This window comes from Gobio gobio (genome assembly GCF_949357685.1).
Source record: "Gobio gobio genome assembly, chromosome: 16".
Classification (NCBI taxonomy): domain Eukaryota; kingdom Metazoa; phylum Chordata; class Actinopteri; order Cypriniformes; family Gobionidae; genus Gobio; species Gobio gobio.
In genome coordinates, this window is record NC_137109.1 from 23,485,850 (window position 1) to 23,503,641 (window position 17,792).

Here is a 17,792-nt window from a genome sequence, read left to right on the forward strand (position 1 = left end):
TTCAAACTGGTTTTACATTCAATTCTGGATACAAATATAACAAAATATATAGCAAACTAAATATCAAACAATAATTGTTTTTAAAGAGTACAAATCTGCACTGCTCTCCAGGTTGAAACTTCCAGGCCTCTGCCCACACCACAAAACACCATTTGACCAATTAATTAAATATAACAGCAAATAAAAATAAATATACACATTTTCTAACTGTTGTTTAAAACAAGTTTTTTTCTATATTTGCAAGGCTATTTGCTGTCTTTCCGTGTTCTTTTGAGCGTGATTGGTCAATCTGAACGTCATCCAGAAATCTGGCCAATGACAGTGCGCGCCTTCAGTTTGAATTATACACCCGTTGCCGTTGGAGTTGCTCGTGGCTCTCGGGGACGCGACGCGATCGCGGCTTCTAATCTTCACGTCGGTCTATTAATGGCATTGCATGGACCATTTAAACCTGTTAAAATCTTATTTTGGACGAATTTTGATGGTGGGATGTCGACTGAGAACGAAAAAACATGAATACGAACAGACTAAGTTTCCAATGGCGGACAGCATGCAGACGGCAGAAGGTAACGTAAATCCCTTTATATTGTTTCTACTGCTCATCAAGATATAACGTTAGTGCATTAAAGTCATATACTAATCGTGATTAACTTACATATTCTGTTTCTGTGTTTTGTTGTGTTGTAATATTGTTAAGATAGGGCTGGGTGTTATGGCGAGCTGATGATACTGACTATTGTTAGCGATTTTGCTGTAAACGTTAACATTGCCTTTTTATATTGCGGAATGGGAATATAGCGTAGCCTATATAACGCAGCACTGACTGTACTAAAACTTTTTGACATTTTGACAAGGAAACATGCATGAATGTGGAATAATGAACGGGACATGCATGTGTTAAAATAAGCCTCTCTCAGACAGCATGCGATCCCGAAATCAATTATCTTTCTGTAAAATGCACACAATTATCTCAGAAACCTTGTCATGTGAGGTATTCACTTGATTTAAACAGTCACTTATGTCTTAAGTAAAGTCAAACAGTTCAAGTTAACGTGGGGAATCCCGGATGCGTGTCATTATGTGCATCCGTTCTTAAAGGGGCTGCAGCTTTGTCATAATTTTAATAAAACAAAAGAATAGAGAAGACCTTCTGCTTCTTTAAGAATCAAGTGATATTAATTAATTGAATATCATACAGTGAAGACTTTTAAAGCAGTATTATTCTGTAGCATTTTAATAAAATATCCATCAAAATAAATATATTGTGATATCGTTATTGTAAAATATAATTTCTCATGTATGTATAATTATATGGTCATAATGCCCATCCCTACTGTCAGCTAGTTTTAAGATCAAGCTTGTCATAAAATGTAACAGAGTTTTGGAATGAGTTATCCGAAAACACTGTCATGTACACTTGTTCAACAGAGAGGACAGGAAACCACCATACTTGGACTCTGAAAAATTATAGGCAAACCAGGATTTTGGATCTACTGTGAAGTTTTTGTATGGGCCTGGTGAGTATGTTTTGCAAGTCCTTGTCCGTAAGTTGATAATTAATATTAATGTTTTATCAAACAAATTAATATTCATTTGTGTGTGTGCATGTTTCTTCCCCCCTCATGATCCAGAAGTTTTGGATCCATGATCCTGAAGAACTTTTACAGATGTTGACCCTGAATGTGTAAAAGGTACTCTTAAAAATTATTTTAATGTTCTCTGTTTTTTTCTGTAATGTAGACGCATGCATTTTCTGTGAAGTTGCTTTGAAACAATATCAGGGTTTTTTCTACATTGAAATTTTTTTGCCGGCCGCCAAAACAAATGTTTGTCCCGCCAAAGCCTTATTTGATCAGTTATTGTGATTTATGAGTGATGTAGAACAGATGCTGCACTTGAGTTAACTGAGTGACAGAGAGAACGACCAGTGAGCTCCTCCCGCTCGCACGCTCTCTGTCTTCAAAATAAGCATTCTTAGCTTTCTAATGTTTCACATTTTACGTTAATCAAAATCAAAAGGTCGGAAGACCGAATCCATGTTGCACGTGGCGCTATCAGACGTGGCGCTATCAGACGTCTTCCTTTAATTACCGCTGGGTGTGAAATGCGCTCAAAAAACATTGACTGATTCTCTGACCAGCTGCATAAAGCATACTTTAAATAAACAGGAAACAAATCCTGTCCGGTTATGAAGTGTTTTCTGTGTGTTGACAAATCTTTCGCGATGTTCTAAAGACGGGATTCACACACAACGCGTCTGCTAATGTCCGATTCGCCACCTAATGACTCCTTTGAACTGAATCATTTTAACGACTGGTTCCCAGAACAAAGTTGTTGTTAGCTAGCTGATTGTATATGGCAGAAAATTAGGCTATTTGTTCATTTTTTTAATATTGATATGATTACCAAAACAAACAATTATCAGTAAATAGTGTAAAAATGAGGAAAAAAAACAAACATCAAGGTATCAAAATAAGATAAGCAAAAGTTACAAACTTTCTTTGAATTTATTTCAAATTTATTGTCAGTTTTGCGCTTTCAGATCAAGTGGGTAGGGTATTTTTTTTTTACCGTGTGTGTGTGTGTGTGTGTATGTATGTATGGATGACCATGTCTGTCAGCCACCACCGAAGACCATTTTTGACCCAGGAAAAACCCTGAATATGTATTGTGAAAAGTGCTATACAAATACATTTTAATTGAATTGTTTTACTTACTTTTATTGGCATTAACTATATATTATTAATGTATTATTTGGCAGGTCGCAAGATGTATTTTATTTTGTGAGACTTTGCTGAGGAAGTATTCTTTGGCTCAGTCTGAAAAGGCCCAGAAAAGAAACACTATGAAGAACATCACACAGAACCGTCAGAGAAAGAGACGGGTAAGTTAAGAAACCGGTTAAGCTTTTTCCCTCCAGAATGTTACTATACTCCTCTCTGAGTTTTAGTGGTTAATTTACTGTCATGTTTTGCAGTTGCTGGAGACCAGGTCCAGGGTTGCAGAAACCAACACATAACCTGTGGAAGACCGCAACTATAGACCTGATGAAGATGAAGATGATGCTGTTGTTGATGGAAGGCCAGTGTGGATGGTTTGGCTAGCTCAAACAACATTGTGTTAGAGTTGGTCACAATTATTTTATAATTATAATTTTAATATTCAATTGTTCCATTTTATATTTTCTTTATTCCTATGTTTATATACTTATACTTTTATTGGTTCCCATATATAGAACATTTACATATATTTTATATACACTTTTTAATTTATAGATTTCTTTGTCTCGTTTTATATTGTATACTTTGTATGTTTGTTCCTTTTTAGATGTCCATGTTGCTTTTGATCTCCATGTTTTGTATTGTTGTTCCTCTTACGTCGCCTTCCTTTAGAAACATTTTGTTCACTTATCTTTTCCCCCATTCATTTGAATGTATGTTTATAATGCTCTTTGTTCTTTTTATTTGGTTATATTGTTTACTTGGAATATTTATGTGTATTTTATATACACTTTTTTTTGTCTTATAAATTTATTGTTCTCATTTTATATTGTTTAATTTGTATATTTATTCTTTTCCTTTTTATGTTCACTGTGTATTTTATTCCTTTACATCTGTCTTTTAAATGCATTTTGTTAATTTTTTTTCCCTTTTTGTTTCTTTACCAATTCAATTTAACGTATATTTATGTTCTTTGGACTGTTTATATTTTTACATTTGTTCCTTTACATTTTCATCCCTTTTAAATACATTTAGTTCACTTGTTTTTGTTTCACCATTGTTTTAATGTTCGTTTATAATGCTGTTAAGAATGATTTTTTTTATTTTTTTTATACCTTTTTAATAAATATTTCAGACTTTCTCAAATTGTTTTGTGTGTATTTTTCTTTTGGGAGGGAGAGGGGATTATTTTTTATATATATTATATATTAATTAGCAAAATCTGCATAGCTGGCCTATAACCAATCAAGTCCCTATGCTACAAAACCTAGCCCACCCTTAGCCTTAGAAGTAACCAATAAAGTCACTTGACTGGGTTTTCAATGCGTCCTGTCCTCCAATAGCAGTCTGGGTTTTGGGAGTGGTTTTAAAAAAAACAACCAATCCAGTTTGAGATGAAGGACCAATAGGGGATGGAAGGCAAAGCTGTTTAGAGGTGTGAAAATGTCTCCTGGGAAAAACTTGATGGGATTATTTGCCATGGCAACAAATGGCTGTAGCATGGGAGTATACGGCCACAACATACATCCGATTTGGTACCATTTCGGATGAATACGGACATATTCGGATCCATGGAATTTGACCTATCCGGCCAGTATACTCCTGGATTCTTCCGAATTTCAGCAGTGTATACAGGAGTATCCTGGTCCGGATACACCTTTTTTCATGCAGTGATACAAATTGTCATGAGATCGGATTGGACTTGCCAAGTTCAACTCAGGAGAACAAACTCCCGAGGACGGGAGGATGTAAATCCAGTAGTTCTGCAAATGGAACAGTAGCGTTCTTGGTAGCGTCCCTCAGTGCCACTACTCCGATTATCTCTGTATATTTTAGGCAACAATAAAACGAAATATGTTATAAAACACCACTCTGCCTCTTTTATTTTTCATTTAAAAAATCTTAAACATATAAATAGCTACACAAATGTGGTTTAGGCAATGCATACATTGATTATCTTCACTGCATGTATATTTATAACAAAATGAAATATAAAACACAACCCTGCCTCTTTTCGTTTACATTTTTAAAATATTAAACATATTAATATGTGGTACAGGCAATAAGTGTTGATGTAGTCTGATTATCTTCACTTCAAATTACATATGACATAAAACACAACCATGTCTCTTTTTGTTAAATGATTTAATGATCAATAGCCATTATAAAAGTATAAGTAAAATGTATAAGAAGCTATACAATAAGAAATAAATTCAGTCAAATGTACAAAGTCAGCGCTCTAGTAGGCCACAATGGTAAAGTTAAATAGCCTAAATAAACTTCACTTTGCCCTCAGCCAAAATGCCAGGGAACAAATTATAGATTCATGAGACCAAAGATCGCCAGTTAGATCTACACAAAATGAATTATATCTCACGTTTAACCACTACAGAGACATCAGGGCCAGCGGAAAATGTCAGAAGGACTAGCCGAAAAAAGACTGCTCTTGGCGGGAGTGCTGAGTGCCCGGTGATCAACTGGATCTCACAACTCCGAAAACATCAGATCAAATTTTAAATAAACACTATCTTTGTAAAAAAAAAAAAACATAGATCTGAGCTTTAAACAATTACATTCTCACCTTAAACATCCGCTATTGATGCTTCCTGGTTGGTGCAAGATGCATTCTGGGATTCCTGGTTGTCTCAAGTCCGAACAACCAGGGCCGGATTAACATAAGGGCTAGGTGGGCCTCAAGCCTTGTCCCAAATGGCACACTTCGTGTGCACTTTCGGTCTTGTGGACTTACAATGGCCGCTGCGTGCGCGTGTCCGTTAAGTCCACGAGACCGTAGGGTGTCCCGTTTGTCATTTTAGGTCTCAGAAGGGTGCTCACGAGCGCCCCCTTTGCGGTCGATATGTGCCCTCAATGCGCACTTCTGCCGAGCCCATATTGGTGCGGGTTACGCAGCGGACTTCTTCCTGGCAGTCAAAGTGGCATTACGTCGTGAAAGTGCGGACTCAGAGGAAGACCGTGAGGGTATAGGATGCCATTTGGGACAGGGCCTATGGGGCTGAAGCCCCAGGGCCCGCGCACGAAGGGGGCCCCGTGATTGGCCGAGGAAATGATTGACAGACGATCGGGAGCACCTAAACTTTTCCTGTTGGGCCGCTCACCAAACCCCACCATGCCCCCACATATTAAGCGCTGTTATTTAGGCTACTGGAGTGCTGCGAGTGCATGGGAACATCAAAAGCCAGGTGAAGAAATGGCGCTCCCTGATTAAACCGCGTGTGCATCCAGCAGTCGCAGCGAGAGAGCAGCGCGCTGACGAACTCGTTCTGTGCTTTCGCTGCTCTATTGAAGTGATAACGAGCGCCAGGCAGTCGCTTTATCCATTTTAATTTGATACAAGCGCAACATCATGTGTACAGTAATGGCTTTGTGGCGAAGCTGAACCAGACTGAATAGCTCTAACCATGTAAACTGAAGTGTTGAGGTAAGCTATAGGCTGCCTACATGATGGCCGTAGCCAGCTATGATATTTTTCTGAGGTGTACAAAATAAATGTTGTGAAATAATTGACCAATAGAGTATTAAAACTACTTAAGTGCTACAAGGATATCTTCTCATCTGAGCTGCCCTGCCTGCGGTCTGTCACCGACTCACTGCTCGTCAATGTCAAAATATTTGAAAATATTTGACAAATAAAGTAAACAGGCATGTCCACAGAAGCTGCTGGGCGCGAGTCGCGCGACTCTTCAGTAAAAGGTGCGAGATGTAAGTAGCTAAACTAAACATTTTATATTTGACAGCTGTTTTAGGATAGAAATGTTAAACAATGTAAAGATTATCAGCCAGAGCTCAGTTTTAGGAGGGGAAGAGACAGGGCAAGAGAAGGAGACTGAGAGAAAAAGATAGAGTGATGGAAATGATGAGAGTGATAGAAATGAGAGTGATGAAATGAGGAGAGAGCAGGTATGACAGATAATCATCTCGGGTTATGACTATAACCCTTGTTCCCCGAGAAGGGAACGAGACACTGCGTCGTCGAGTGACGACACTCTGGGGAACGCCCACAGCGTTACGCATCTGAAGTATGAATGAAATCAAGCCAATCTGATTGGTGGTGCGTTGTGACGTAGTAGATGACGGCATACCCGGAAGATACAAAAAGGAAGCTGATTCAAACACACACTAGCTCTTTTGTGATGAAGCAAGCGCTCTAACTGTGATAGGTGTGGCGACGAGACGCAGTGTCTCGTTCCCTTCTCGGGGAACAAGGGTTATAGTCATAACCCGAGACGTTCCCCTTCGAGGGAACTCGCACTGCGTCATCGAGTAACGACACTCTGGGGAACGTTAATACCCACTAGGCCACACCAAATCACCCCCACGTCCCAGTGTGAAGCTGGAAACCCAGGCACACTCAGGACGCAAGAACTCGAGCACCAGGCGTCACCGGGAGGTGCAGACTGTAAAAACGTATGAAGGTGTGCGGGGTGGCCCATCCCGCCGCCTCGCATACCTCTTGAAGCGAGACGCCAGAAAGGAGGGCCACTGATGAAGCCATGCTCCTGGTGGAATGGGCCCTCACGGCCATGGGTGAAGGCAAATTGCGCACCCTATAAGCCGTGGCTATAGCCTGGACGATCCAGTTACTGATCGTCTGAGTTGACGCAGGCAGCCCCTTCTTGGGTGAGCCAAAGCACACCAACAACTGGTCTGACCTCCTCCAATGGGAAGACTTCTCTAGATAAATACTCAGAGCTCTGACCGGGCAGAGCAGATGAAGTCTCCCCTCTTCCGCCGTCAGGTGGGGAGGGGGATGGAAAGCCTGAAGAACCAGAGACCGGGCTCCCTGAGATGGAACCTTGGGAATGTAACCCGGTCTAGGGTGAAGGATGGCCCTTACTCCGCCGGGGGCAAACTCCAGGCAGGTTGGCGTGATCGCCAAGGCCTGGAGATCTCCCACTCTCCTCAGAGAGGAAATGGCGAGGAGAAAGGCCACCTTCAGGGTCAGGTTCTTAGGCTCAGCCAGCTCCAGTGGCTCGAAGGGGGCCTCAGCCAGCCCTTCCAGAACCACCGCCAGGTCCCAGGTTGGGACTCTGGAGCGAGCTACCGGCCTCATCCTCCGAGTCCCACGGAGGAACTGTACAACCAGGTGGTGCTTCCCCAAAGGTCCATCACCTAGAGGTGCGTGGAACGCCCCAAGGGCAGCCACGTACACCTTCAGGGTGGACGGGGTAAGACCAGCGGAGAAGCGATCTTGGAGGAACTCCAGCACTGAAGCCACTGGGCAGTTAACTGGATCCACCTCACGCTCTCTACACCAAGTGGAAAATACATTCCACTTGAGGCTGTACAGTCTCCTGGTAGAAGGAGCCCTGGAGCTGAGTAAGGTCTCGACTACCTCTGCTGACAGGCCCGCCTCTAGGTACCGAGCCCCCTCAGGGGCCAGACCCAGAGGCTCCACAACTCTGGGCGGGGTTGAAATATTGTGCCCCCTGCCTGAGAGAGCAGATCCCTCCTCAGAGGAACCTGCCACGGAGAGCCGTCTAGCAGAGCTATGATGTCCGAGAACCATACTCGAGTGGGCCACCGGGGTGCTACTAAGAGCAGGCTGATGCCCTCCCAGCGGACCCGCTCCAGAACTCCCGGGAGCAGAGCGATCGGGGGAAATGCATACAGACGCAGCCTCGGCCACGTCTGCATCATGGCGTCCAGTCCCAATGGGGCTGGTTACCTGAGAGAGAACCACAGTGGACAGTGGGACGTCTCTCGAGACGCGAACAAGTCCACTTCCACTGGGCCGAATCTCTCGCACATGGCCTCCACCACCTCTGGGTGGAGTCGCCACTCCCCGGGCCTCAGTCCCTGCCTCGACAGGATGTCTGCTCCCTGATTTTGGTCCCCGGGAATGTACATCACCCTGAGGGACGATAACTTCCCCTGGGACCACAGGAGGATTTGATGCGCCAGTCTGCATAGAGGGCGCGACCTCAAACCCCCCTGGTGATTGAGATACGCGACAACCGAAGTGTTGTCTGAGCGTATCAGGACATGGTGGCCGCGGAGGTCCGGGTAAAAGCTCCTCAGAGCTTTGTAGACCGCCAGCATCTCTAGGCAGTTGATGTGCCATGAAGAATGCCGGGTCTCCCACAGACCTCTCGCAAAGCGGCCTTCCATGACCGCGCCCCAACCAGTGAGGGAGGCATCTGTTGAAACGGCTTTCCGGCAACATGATGCTCCCAGCACTGGCCCCTGGGACAGGAACCAAGGTTTCCGCCATATGACGAGGGAACGAAGGCATCTGCGCGTTACCCTGATCATACGAAACGGATTTCCCCTCGGGGAAAACCCCTTGGCCCTCAGCCACCACTGTAGGGGTCTCATATGCAGCAGGCCAAAAGGTATCACGTTGGACACTGCTGCCATGAGCCCCAGCAGTCTCTGGAACTGCTTCACAGTGAGGCTGCGGCCTGGCTTCACTCTGGAGACCGTCGCCAGTATGGATTCCACGCGCGCGGGAGACATACGTGCCCGCATCGACGTGGAATCCCATACGACTCCCAGGAACGTGGTCCTCTGGGAGGGCGTCAACACGCTTTTCTTCGTGTTGAGTCTCAGCCCCAAGCACCTTATGTGGGCCAGAACGCCATCTCGATGCCGAACCGCCATCTCGCGCGATCTGGCCAGTATGAGCCAGTCGTCGATGTAATTTAGTATACGGATGCCCTGGAGTCTCAGCGGAGCCAGTGCTGCATCCATACACTTGGTGAAGGTGCGAGGGGAGAGTGCCAGGCCGAAGGGAAGAACCCGATATTGGTACGCTTCGCCCCCGAAAGCGAACCTCAGGAACTTCCTGTGGGTTGGAAGGATGGAAATATGGAAGTATGCGTCCTTTAGATCTATCGTGACGAACCAGTCCTCGGACTGGATCTGACTCACGATGGCTGGAATTGTGAGCATCCTGAACCTGAATCTCCTCAGAGACCGATTCAGGAGCCTGAGATCTATTATCGGACGCAACCCACCATCCTTCTTGGGAACTATAAAGTACCGGCTGTAGAACCCGGAGTCCCTGTTCGCCAACGGAACCCGCTCTATGGCTTCCTTGACTAACAGGGCCTGTACTTCTTGTTCCATAACCCGAACCTGCTCTGGGCCGACCACAGTCCGGACCACCCCGTTGAACTTCGGGGGAGGAGAACTGAACTGTAGTCTGTAACCCAGCTCTACAGTCTGCAGGACCCATGTAGATACACTCGGAAGGCATGTCCATGCGGCAAGATAATCTTCTAAGGGTTGTGGCTCGGGTGTCAACCGAGCCTCGTTTTTCGGTGGGTGCACACGTTTGCTGTCCAGCCGCAAGTCCTGTTGGAGGCAGCGAAGACAGCACGCGTGTGCGGGAGATCAGTGAGGCCCGAAGCGTCTGTGACGGCGGGAACACAGCACTGATCTCCCGAGAGCTCCGGGGGGAAGACGACCTCGGTCGTTCCCTCCCGGGGGGGCAGCTCTCAGCGATCCAGCCGCAGCTAGGACCGCTTAGTGGCAGCCTTCTTCGCATGAAGGACGGTCCTCAGATCGACCTTAGGCTCGGAAGGCTTGCCACGAGAGCGCCGCCTCTTTTGCCAAGCTCCCTTAGGAGGGGCGCGAGAAGCAAGGAGCTAGTAGACGGCCGAGGCTGTCCCTTTGAGACAGCCTTCCCCGAGGAGCTGGATCGACGAGGGAGATACTGCTGGAAGGCCGCCGCCTGCTTTCTCACCTCCTGGAACCTCTCGACGACGGTGTTAACCGCGCCGCCGAAAAGCCCAGAAGGCGAGACCGGGGAATCTAGGAGAAAGTGTTTCTCTCTCTCCTTCATCCCCGACAGGTTTAACCATAAATGTCTCTCTACACACACCATACCCGCCATGGAGCGGCCGATGGAACGGGCCGTCTCCTTGGCGATGTGGAGAGACAAATCGGTGGCCTTCCTTAGTTCGAGGACATCGTCCGGAGACGGGCCCCCGCCCTCGTCGAGCTCCTTGAGGAGGTCGGCCTGGTAGGCCTGCAACACCGCCATAGTGTGCAGGCAACTACCAGCCCGCCCAGCCGCCATATATGCCCTCCCTACCAGCGCTGATGTATCGCGCGCTGGTTTGGAGGGCAATACCGGGGTCTTCAGGGACGAAGCGGCCTCGGGAGAGAGGTAGCTCGCGAGAGCCTCCTCTACCCTCGGCAGTGTCCCATAACCCTGTTCGGCCGCCCCCAGTACGTTACCAAAGTCGAGTACTGGAGGGCTGGTGAGTCTGGCCGAATAGGGTTTATCCCAGGACCTACACAACTCATTGTGTAGGTCCGGGAAAAAAGGCAGACCCCGGCGTGGAGGTTGAGGCTTGCGCCTGAAGAACCGTTCATCCAGCTTACTGGGCGGCTGGATTTCCGGTTCTTCCTGTGGCCAATGGATGTTTAACTTGGCCACGGCGCGGGTCAAAACCTCCACTAGCTCCTCTGGAGCGGGTGCGTGAAGCGATGGCTCAGGCTCCACTGCACCCGCCTCGATGCTCAGCACATCTGACTCCTCGGAGCCAGACAGCTGAAACGTCGGGTTCTCCGCCCCGCGGGAAGAAGCCGCATCGCGGGCTTCCGCACGGGCCGGGAGAACATCGGAGTCCTCGGACGAGGATAGGGAAAGTGCCTCAGCAGTCCCATATCCTGTCACGAGATCCCGCTGCGAGCCCCATGATCTACGGCGCCGCCGTGCCTCAGCAACAGCGGGCCCAGAACCCTGGGGCTTGCGGGCTTGGCCGGTCTCACTGAACACAGCCAGCCGTGAGCGCAACACCCTGAGCGGCAGCTTTTCACACTCGCTACAGGCGGCTCCCTCGAGAGCCGCCTTAGCGTTCTGCACGCCCAGGCATTGTACACACAAAAGGTGTGTGTCCGTGCCCGAAATGAATCGCGGACACGGGTGCACACACCTTGTGAACTGTTGCTCACTAGCCATCTTGGAGGGAATATTTTGTGACAAAACAACACCAAATAGACAGACAATTTCACATATAGCGCTTCGCTGAAGAGCAAAAAAGCTAGTGTGTGTTTGCATCAGCTTCCTTTTTGTATCTTCCGGGTATGCCGTCATCTACTACGTCACGACGCACCACCAATCAGATTGGCTTGATTTTATTCATACTTCAGATGCGTAACGCTGTGGGCGTTCCCCAGAGTGTCGTCACTCGACGACGCTATGCGAGTTCCCTCGAAGGGGAACTACTCCCCACTAACATGGTTTTGAAAGCCATTTATTACAAATTTTTGTTTAGCCTTCAAACTTCTTAAAATGCACATACATAGATCAGAGAAATCTAAATTTTCTACCATGCCCCACAAACCCCCCAAAATTGCTCACATTTGGGACCTCCCTAGTTTCAAAACTACTTAAACGACTTGCTGTTTCTGTAAACCTGAGCTTTGACCTCATATCTGGAGTTAATACATTTATGCTGTTAATGTGTTGCAGCCTGGAATATTTATATAAAAGGGGCGGATCAAGGACACATCCGGGGATTTGAACTGTGCTTGGCTAGATGTGACCTTTGAATTGGAACAGTTTCAAAAGTCCTCAAGAACACAAGTAGACTGGGTAAACCCAGCCTGATCTGCCGGCGATTTGATTTCGCCCTGCAACTCAGTCTGGAAATGTGTGCATTAATTTCTACTGCTTCTGTTGCACTTTTGCGGGAACCAATCACAGACTGGCTTATCCACCTGGTGCACTATTGGCGGGTTTAACACAATGACGGAGAGAGAAGCGATGGGTCGTTGCCCGTTGATCACGCCTCTTGTGGTCAGATTGTCTGATTGGTTGAAGGACTACCCAATTGCATACAGAGTCATTTGAATTATGCTCATTGATCACGCCTCTTGTGGTCTGATTGGTTTAAGGACTATCCAATTGCATACGGAGTCATTTGAATTATGCTCATTGATCACGCCTCTTGTGGTCTGATTGGTTTAAGGACTATCCAATTGCATACGGAGTCATTTGAATTATGCTCGTTGATCACGCCTCTTGTGGTCTGATTGGTTGAAGGACTACCCAATTGCATACAGAGTCATTTGAATTATGCTCATTGATCACGCCTCTTGTGGTCTGATTGGTTGAAGGACTACCCAATTGCATACAGAGTCATTTGAATTATGCTCATTGATCACGCCTCTTGTGGTCTGATTGGTTGAAGGACTATCCAATTGCATACGGAGTCATTTGAATTATGCTCGTTGATCACGCCTCTTGTGGTCTGATTGGTTGAAGGACTATCCAATTGCGTTCAGAGTCATTTAATTCATGCTTTTTTATCACGCCTCTTGTGTAGTAGAAAATACATAGCAGACTCCCCAGACCAATGTTCAATCTTAAATTGAGCTTGGTCTGGTGATAGCCAGACAAGAACACAAGTACAGATATTGAGAAACGGCCTTGGGGGAACTGGTACTGGTACTCCATGTGACCAGCACCAAGCAGCATAAAACCAGCATGGAAATTCATGATGGTCTAAGATTGTCTTTTTAGCAGGTAAACTCTAAGATACTGACATTAGAATTCAATGACATAATGTCCTATATCAAGTTAAAAGATATCAGATGTCGATTTTCTAGCAATATAATCAAGAGACACAGCTGTTCAAGACATCTATCAGCACAATACAAACACATAAAAGCTGTTCTTATGTCCTCATTCTCCTAACTGCCTTTCTTTGCATGTCTACAAGATATTTTATCACCCTCCAACATCCTCAGCTCCACCTATTGTCTGACAACTCTTGGCCTCTAGTTTTGTTCCCTGTGGTTAACTTGCACTCACAGGGATTGCAGTCTGGACATCTGTTCAATTTATCTTCTTTGTTATTATTGCACCCTTTTTATTTAACACATTAAGTATTGTATCTGTTGTTGTAAGTTTCTTAAAGTATGATGGACCTGTTCTGTTACCCATAGAGATTTGATTCGCCACTCTCTGCCCTCTGAGGCTGGCAGCATTATTGGCATGAATTTAGCTTAGAAGACTATACCACTAACACTACCATAATTCCTCCATTTAAGAGACATTCATTTGAAGAAAGTTGTCAGACTGATTTAATTCAACAGCATCACGTACAGTCAAACTTAAAACACCTCAGAGAACCATCCTAAAAATTTAAGTGGAATGTATCCTTTGTAATCCACTGAATAATACCCAAAATCCACACTTCAAACATGTAACTAAACGTAGGGGAGCGGGGGGCACAACCTAGTTGTTAGTTGTTACACGCATGTTTTAACCCTTTCCACACATGCCAGAATGACGAAGTTTACTGTATTTACTAGTTGCCATATCAACATTATTTAGAGAAAAAATAGCGCCAAAATTAAAATCTGTAGAAGACATTACTGAACATGTATTTAACCATAGCAAAAGAAAATTTCTTACTTAAGTTTATTTTTCATCTCTGTTTTTTGTGTTTATTTAAAATAAGACAAATCCGATATTATTGTAATCTTATATCTGTTATTTAACAGTTGAGATGGTTCTTTAATGCTGATCTAACAGCAGAAGACACGATCCACGGTTTACATCCCAGTTGTGCAGATGGGGTGTGTGTTAACACTGCGTTACTATCAGCCTTACATTATATTATATTCTATACTTTTATGAATTATTTTTGAGAAACCATGAGAAATGGGTGAATAATGACTGAGAGTTAATGTTCAGAAATTATTAATTATTATTATGTTTTGAACTATGCTGTACTTAGCGATGTGTTGGTTGTCAAACTCAAAAATGTGTATATTTGTAATGATTAAAAAATGCCATTATTTTATTTTAAAAAGTTAATAATTGTATTTTATTGACAAAATATTGTAGTTTGTCTTGGATATTTTTTTGATTATATCAGATAATATTTTAAGCTGTCATTTGGTCATGTACATTGTGCCCCACCACATGTTACAATGTACCCCACCTATGGGGCATGTTGTCACCTTTCACTTCCATTCTTTCGGGGTAAATCAAGTAAAAAGTATACACTGTATTAATGAAACAAAACCACATCATTGTACTAGACATGTGTGCAATTAATGTGGCAAAAAAACATCTGAACCCCGAGTGGATTTACACAAACTGAGAAAGTCAAAAAGCGTTAGGTTGTGCCCCGCCGCTCTACCCTATACTGTAAAAAATATCTTGTTATACAGTTACAGTTAAGCTATTGTTGCCAGAAACTAGTCTAAAAAAACATGGTGGCAATGTTTCAGGTATTAAAGAATGGCAGATTGGTGCCTGTATATTTTACCACAGTGGTTATCAACTTTTCCATGGTCATTAAGCCACAACCAAACTTTTTAGTAATTTGAACCAAGCCTATTGGAACCAATTACCTTTTACCATTTTTTTTTAAAACATACATTTGGCAGTATTTTACAGTAAAATTGCGTATAATGTGTTGTTAAACCATTTACAGTTTTATCAACATATATTATAATGTAACTTACAGTTAACAGGTTTTAACAGGTTTCTGTAAAAATTACAAACATATTTTTTTACACTGTAGAGAACTACAATACATTTTATGACTCTTTAACTGCTCAGGAGCTCTTGGCCATCACAGTTCAATCTTCTATTACATACCGGATCCCCCACATGATGACATCAGTGATTTAGTGTTGCAGCCTGGTCAAGGTTACAGTCATGTTAATTGCACTTGGCCCAACCACTGTGAGTGTGGTCTGTAAATGGGATACTGCCCATAAATTCATAAAATAGAGTCAGAGGCAATGACTGTTTCTGGGGTCCACCATCACTCCAAATCCTGTAAATGATAAATCAGTGACAAACCCAGAGACAGCTGCACAGCGAGACAACATACTTACACATTTTGAATACAAATTCTGAAAAAAGTCTTGCTGCAGAATCACATGATGACCAATGATATTCAAGTATTTGAGGTTAATTGTGAACCAGCTTTAGTTTCTCAACTATGCAAAGTCTCTGTTTATGGGAAAGTTTAGTAGATGTAGTTTTGATTTGTGCTGTAATTGGAGAAGATGTGATATGAGTTTGATTGAATGCAAGTGGCTTTATATGACTTTGAAAAGATTCAGGACAAACTTTGGGAAACATTAATACAAATTAAAATAAAATGTATAACATAATAACTTAATATAACAAACTAACTAACATAACTAAATATCTAACATTTATACTGTACTTTTTTATATAAAAGATAGAATCATTAAATGACTTGGCTGAATTGCTCTCTTCCAGAAAATTACCATGCTTGACTTGCAAGCATTTTGTTAAAAAAACATAAATTTTCAAGCAATTAATGTACAGGCCTGTACAGATATCGCACCATTTACAGCGTAGACAATTCATTTTTATAAAATTGTTGTCATATACTGTATATGTATACGAAGTCAAGTCATCTTTATTTATATATCGCTTTTTACAATACAGATTTTTTTTTCAAAGCAGTGACACTGTCACAGTGATAACAGGAAAAAACTGCAATACTGGTGAAAATAGTGATGTTATCATTCAGATCAGTTCATTTCTCATGCAATGGTGTTAATGCAGTCAGATAAATAATATTATTGAATATTAAGTGTCCCCAACTAAGCAAGCCAGAGGCGACAGTGGCGAGGAATTCCATCAGGTGACAGAATGGGGGGAAATTTTCCCTCTTTCCGTGTTTTCACTGTTATACAGTAGGGGGCACTATTATGCATCTTCTGAAAGAGTATAGTATCTCTGGATCAAAACACATGTGAAGAAGAGGCAGAAACAAGTGATCCAGTGTTGCCAAGTCCACAGTTTTCCTGCGGAATTGGGCTATTTTAACACTGTTGCGGCGGGCTGTTTTTAATGTCCGAGGGTTGAAGCAACGGCAATTATGTCATATTTAGCCCCGGGAATGCGAAATTTAGCAGGGGAACCCTACCAAAAAAAAAAAAAAAAAAAAAAAAAAAGATTTTACCCCCCGGAACATGGTTTTTACAGATTTTGTCTTTGACAAAAGCGTGATTTTCTTCATTCAAGTGTTGATAATTGGTGGCTGGCAAATTAAAGAAGAAAAACGGTGGCAGGGAAAGAGAGCTCGCTCAAGTACTGGGGAGCTAAACCATTTAGTGCTTTTTAAGTAATTAGCAAGATAATAGTGTATTAAGGTTATCAGAAATGTAATAAATGTAACATTTATTATGAATTAATAAACTACAAAGGATGACTGTAAATTTATGCCCTTAAATTATGGCCATTTAAAGACAAACAACACCACATTTGTTGGCTGGGTCTACAACCTACTCCCAGGTACAACAACTTTGAATTATAATTTTTTTATTAATTTAACAATAATATTATCTTCAATATTAAGATTATAGGGAAAATAAAATCAAACAACTCGAGTGACGAATGATGATTATTTGCAAATCAACCTCTGCTTGGAAAGTTTGCCCCCAACACAGGATGTGCACTAAAACGTTCCCTTTCATTTTCACATGTACTCAGCCTTTCCCTCTAGAATGTCAAATAAAAAAATTTAAGCCCATAAGTAAATCCCCATTTCCCATCAGCTTAGGTGCTTATTGATATTTTGAATTGAGGTTAGGAATGTCTGTGACTTTTATCCTATTGAATATATGTGCTATTATTATATTAGTATTATTATTATAATAAATTTCCTAAAACCCCCCACATTATTTAGGGTCTACCTCATAATACATGTCTGAAGAAAAGAAAACGCTGGGATTAAGAGGCCAAGTTTCTTTTGATTAGTGTGGCAGATCTAAAGGCAGGAGCAGAGACTCGGCAAGAGTGAATGGATAGAGGTCAGTGGCTAATAGCAAACACCCCCCACTGGAGGCTGAGCGGGGGGCCAACGAGAGGGACTCAGTGAGAGTCTGAACTAAGCTAATCTAATGTGAGGGGGGCTTTCTGCAAGGTCTCAGCCAGACCTCCACTGAGCCAATGAGTCTTCCAGCTCTTCCTGCGCTTTCACTGTGCATCTCACAAGCTTCTTGATCACCGCTGAGCTCATTTAAAGCTCTTGCTTCTCTGTATTTCCTCTACTTTATCTCAATCTACACTTCTTACTGAAGACTTCCCCGGCC

At 43.4% G+C, this 17,792-nt stretch overlaps 1 long non-coding RNA gene across 1 annotated transcript; it reads left to right on the plus strand.

The window, feature by feature from the left end:
* The first annotated feature begins 1,380 nt into the window (after positions 1–1,380).
* LOC307139640 lies at positions 1,381–2,863 on the plus strand. Its single transcript, XR_013818147.1, has 3 exons — positions 1,381–1,517; positions 1,632–1,691; positions 2,762–2,863. It is a non-coding gene; the product is annotated as an uncharacterized lncRNA (long non-coding RNA).
* The last annotated feature ends 14,929 nt before the right edge of the window (positions 2,864–17,792 follow it).